Source organism: Diospyros lotus, chromosome 9 (genome assembly GCF_014633365.1).
Source record: "Diospyros lotus cultivar Yz01 chromosome 9, ASM1463336v1, whole genome shotgun sequence".
Classification (NCBI taxonomy): Eukaryota; Viridiplantae; Streptophyta; class Magnoliopsida; order Ericales; family Ebenaceae; genus Diospyros; species Diospyros lotus.
This window is the reverse complement of record NC_068346.1, coordinates 35063107-35069066: the sequence shown is the minus strand read 5'-3', so window position 1 is coordinate 35069066 and position 5960 is coordinate 35063107.

Here is a 5960-nt window from a genome sequence, read left to right as displayed (position 1 = left end):
TGAGAAATGTGGGAGATAAAGTAGGGTGTGGACAAATAATTAAAGATAATGGATGAAATAATAGAGAAATGTGGGAGACAAAATAGGGTGAGGACAAATAATTAAAGATTATGGAAGAGATTTAGTGAAAAATAATTAAGAAATATGACAAAATAATTAAAGATAGTGGGTCACTACAATTATGCTAAGCTTAATTCAATCTTCTATAAATAGAGGAAACTTGAAAGGTTTGAGAACTTAAATTAGAAAGATAAAGGTAGTAAGAAAAAAGATTTGAGAGTGAGAGAGAGATTTGAAAAAGAGAAAGAAAGAAAGAAAAATAGGAAAAATAAAATATAGAGAAAAATATCAAAAATTCTTAGAAAAATCCTATAGGCTGGATTTAGTAGTTTGTATGAAAATTTGTGGTAGAAGACGTTGTTGGATATGCAAATCGAGACTGCATGGCAGTATAGAAGAATATCGAATCATTCCGTGGGAATGTGAGTTATCTTCAAAATTTTTTTCAAAAATTTAAAAAATATGAGAATGATATTTTAGAATTGTTGATGATGAAATTGAAATAGAAATGCATGATTGGTATTTATTATGGATTATTGAGGCAATAAATGCTTGAAAATCAAATAGAAAATGAGAAATAAATAGAACATGTATTCTAAAAATTATGAAGAAATTTCTGGGGCTAAGAAATATTGTTTTAGGAATTATTGTGAAGAGAAATTGAGAAAATTTTATGAGAAAGTATTTATTTCATAATCTTGAGGAAATAATAAGAGGAAATGGGAGAAATTAGAAAAATTAGAGAAAACTAGAAATCTGATTTGTTTTAAATACTTATGATGCCCAGGGTACGTCAAAGTTCATAATTGAGTACGATTGGAAGTCCGACGCGAATTTTGAGGCAAAATTATGCTAGGGGTAAAATTATCTTTTTACAAGGTAAGTGGTACTTTCTAACTGGATTTAGTTTTATGAAAATAATTGGTTTGTAAGTGGTTCGATCTAAAATTTAATTTTATGTAAATGATTTTGTTATGTTGACATGCCTTAATGTGAGTATGTCATATAAATTACATTTACATGTTTTGATTTATGAAATATGCATATGAGCATTGTAATACCCAAGAATAATTTGAGGCTATAAATAATATTTGATGAAGGGTACAAGTGAAATTATCGAAAGAATAAGGCTATATGATACACTATCACAGTCTTAAGTGACCGAAACGGCTCGAGGGAATACCCCGGACCCTAGATAGCCAAGGAAAATGTTATGATATTAACAAGTGATACAAATTATGATTTTTAGTGATGAAAGAAATTGGATCAGGAACAGTTTTCGGTACAGTTGTCGACCAAGCTGAGAAAATCGAATCGACGTAGAAGACATCCGAAAAATCAACAGACCGTGTCAATGACCTATATTTTGGGTATAGAACAACCCTTAAGTGATTTCGGGTTGAAATGAATGGATTTAAGGTCAAAACGATCGATCAGACCAAGTGTAATTTTCTAAATTTGCCCAAGTGAGGTCAAAAATGATAATTTTTCAGGAATTTCGAAGGTCAAATGAGATATACTACACTTGTGGGACTTAGTGGTGTATTTGGATAGTTCGGGGGCTCAAGTAAAAAGGCAGAAATGTAATAAAGGAAAGTTACAATGTGAACACAGTGAAGGGAAAATCGGCCGCCGCAAATCTTCGCACGTGGAGGCCTATCTCAGCAATGGGACGGCCGGGGAGGAGCTGGGGAAGGTTGTATACAGCGTGAGGATGCTTGGTGGCCAAGGATTGGCCGTTGATTGGCTGGAAATCGCCTATAAAAGGTCAAGGGTTTGGCCGAATTTTAGAACACAAATTGGCTATGATTTCAAATGTTTTTGAGAGATTTAATAAGGGGCTTTTGATCTCGAGGCATCAAGGAGGTTTTCTGGAGAATTTGGAGTATTTTCTTCAACGTTTGAAGGCTGTTTGAGGCGTCGCCGGACACTAGAAGCGGTCTGCCTTGCCGTGACCTGTAACTCGACTTTTGGTGGGTTTTTTAGTGGCCTTTCAGCCTGAAACCGGTGCCACATGGATCGACTTTAAGTGGGCTTTTAGGGGGTACCCTCGGATCTGGAATCGGAGCTGTCGTCGACAGCTGAATATCGGAGAAGATGGTGGCGCGTGAGCTGCATGTGCCACACACCACTCGCACCCACGCGCTATGCGCGTGATAGGGGCAAAAATGGTATTTCATTTTTCAGTATTTTTCTTAATTTATTTTAGGAATTATCATGTGGAAAAATTGGGAAAAATGTTTGAAGAGATAATTATTTTTGAATTATCAAGGTGAAAAATGGGAGAAAAATAGAGGAAATTATGAAAAAAATAAGGAAAATAGATTTTAATGCTTCCTTAATTAAATATGGTGTTTAGGGAGTGTTGTGGCTCAAGGTTGAGTGTAAGTTCAAGAAATTGTAATTTGCAACGCAAATCGAGGGAATACACAAGAATCGAGGCGATCCGAATACGTTCGACGTGAGTGGTTTGACTCTAGTTTTACCCTTGTTTTGGATATGTCTTGGTGTGAGTGTAGTGAGTTCAGGTGAACGAGTGACACGGTAGGGCACTCGAGACCAGAACTCGGGATGCTATGCTTATGCGTTTTATTCATGTATATATAGCATCATTTGCATATTGATTATGTGGTATATTGCATGAATTGTTTTTACTTATAAAAGAGTCGGTGCATGGCGTGTGATTTTCATATCATCGGGGCATTGATTTTTGTGTCGTTATTGGGTCCGTATAGGACAAGATGGGGTCTTCTTGAGAATGGGACAAAGTTAATCCTGGTGAACGAGTGACATGGTAGGGCACTCGAGAGATTAAGTATGTCGCGGCAAGGTCAACCCCAATGGTGTGTGGAATGGATTTTCCACGGGATGTTGAGTATGTTAGGGAGATTTCTCAAGTTAGACGTGTTGCATGTCATTTTGTCTGTGTATGCCATGCTCGTATGTCTTTCATGCATTTTGTAAACTGTTTCATGCCTTCACTTAGATATTTTGTCATCTAACCTGGGTTATGCCTCTGGAACATTCAATGTTCCAGCCAGGGACTGTTGCGAGGGCAAGGACATGAAAAGTTTAAGGTTAATGGTGCTTAGATTGATAGTTGTTGTAACCTTTTGGGGTTTTAGTATGTATTTCAGGTTGTGTATGAATAGTTGTACGATAACGTTGTTATCATTTGGGTTATCTGTATTACGTATTTTGTTATGGAAATACTATATAAGAATCACGATGTTTGATGTTAATGTATCCGCTGCGTTATGATATGTCTCGTTTAGTTATTAAAATTATTGATCTTGTTAAAGTTAAACGGGCAAGACTAGGGTTTTGGGATCCTATGTGTGCATGTGAAGGTTGTTCATGAAGCATCGCGCATGATGATGTTATTTTAAATTTTTTTTCCCAAAAATACCCTTATAATGACATGCTGCGAAGCGGGGTGTTACAAGCATGATGAGATTCATTGTCATACATTGCATGGATTTGGGATTAGGTACTGGCGTTGTTGCTTTGCCAAGGGTGCACCCATACACCTCGGTCTGGCAGGGAGACTGTAAAAATGGTGGGTAATCTTAAGGTGTAGTAGACCCAAACATGAGAGTTATGATTTCATGTGCATTGCATACATACATGAGCATTAAATGTTTTATTCCCTTACTTAGATGATTTATCATCTAACTTGGGTTTTGTCCCTGGAATATTCAAACGTTCCAGATGGAGATTGTAGTAGAAACGAGGATGAATAGGCATGAAATGACACTTAGCAAAGTGCATGATGAGTTGAATTTATGTTATGTAGTCCATGTATTTAAGCTCTGCTACTTTGAATTCTGAACGTTTTGAGGAATGATGATATAGTCTCATTTATAGTTAATGATGATGTATAACCTTATTTATGGTTAATGAGAATGTAAGAATTGATTTATAATTAATGTTAAGATGTTAGGTTCGATTCTATCTTCCGCATTTAATGTTTGTGTTGATTCTCTTTCGAGATAAATGTATGAAAATTTTGGGATGGATAAGAGCAATGATATGGTTTAGTTTTAGTAGTATTGAAAAAAAAATTAATTATCCCAAAATTGTCCTAAGTTATAGCGCGCTCAAAAAACGGGGGTGTGACACAGTTGGAGTCAGTAAATTGTTTATTTTTGTTTTATTTATTTATTTTAGATAATTTGTCATGTTGCTTTTGAAGCAACTAGCCAGACCAGTATATATTCAATAAATAAATTATGTTAAAACAATAAGTGCCAGAGGGGGAAACCCTGTGTAAGCATGGAGTATAGATACCAAAAGAAGCAAACCAGAATACAAAAAATCTTTGAACATCTGTTGGGATAGATAAATCCATTGAACTTATACACAACTACTAAGGTATGCAATTCCTCCAATAGTCGTGGTCAATTTTATAAATTTTTTTATGATATATAAGCTTACGGACATCCTACAAATTATGAATCTTAACAAGTGTATTTCGAGAGACAAAAGTCGAGCATATTATAGAGTGACAATAATTAGGGTCTCTATTGGAAAATTGTTATAGTTTTTAAATGCCTTTTATGTATGAAGTACATATCTTAAAACTAATATGGATGTAATGTTTTCATATTGAGGTGTAGATTAGCGAAGCAGAATACAAGCTACAAGCTCTATTTTAGCTGCATGGATAAGTCTTCGATTACAAAGCCACGAAATACACATGAATTTCAGGAAAAGGTGTAAGGATTTTTGGAATTTTCCTTTGCCCATCGGTCTATTGAAGGCAAAATCAAATGTTCTTGTTCTGATTGTGTTTTTAGAAATTGGGAGACTAGAGAAGTGGTGTAAGATCATTTGATTTTTAGAGGGTTTCCAACCACATACACCATTTGGTTTTGGCACATGGGAAACTTCTAATAGCACACCTTCGATACAAAATCCCTTATACAGTCATGATCCAATACACAATATGATCAATGATGCTTTTGGGATATCTAAGGACCATGTGAATGTAAAAGCTTGCACATCGCATCAACCAGTACATGAAGGTGAAGAAAGGATGCCAGAATTGAATCAAGGACTTAATGAGGAAACTAAGGCATTTTACGATCTAGTTAGGGATGGAAATCAAGCATTGTATGAAGGATGTACGAAGTACTCGAAGTTATCATTCCTGGTAAAACTATATCACATCAAGTGCTTGTGCGAATTGAGTAACAAAGTAATGTCTATGATTTTAGAATTTTTAAAAGATGCCTTCGAATATGCAGAGATTCTTGATTCTTTTTATGAGGTGAAGAAATTAATTACCAATCTTGGTCTTAATTACAGTTAGATACATGTATGTCCAAATGACTGTATGTTGTATTGGGGAGAAGATGAAAGTAAGGAGATGTAAAGTATGTAACACGTAAGATGGAAACAAAGTAGGAAAGGTAACTTGACGAACATGCCTGGTGGGGGCAAGAAAAGAAAAAGAAACCTGTCAAAGTTTTACGGTACTTTCCACTTAAACCACGTTTGCAAAGGTTATTTATGTCTTCTAAAACTGTTGAAATATAAGGTGGCATTCTGTGGATATTAACAAAGATGGCTTGATGAGGCACCCAAAAGACTCTGAGGCGTGGATGAGATTCGATGAAACACACCTTGAATTCGCATCAGAACCTCAGAATGTTAGGGTTGGGTTAGCTAATGATGGCTTCAATCTTTTCGGAACTTTGAGTACCAACTATAGCATTTGGATTGTGATTCTTATACCGTACAACTTACCCCCTTGGATGTGTATGAAGCAGACTTCCTTCATCCTTTCAATGATCATTCTGGGAAAGCAAATGCCAGGGAATGATATCGATGTTTACTTACAACCCTTGATTAAAGACTTGAAGGATTTGTGGATGGTGGTGTGGAAACATTTGATG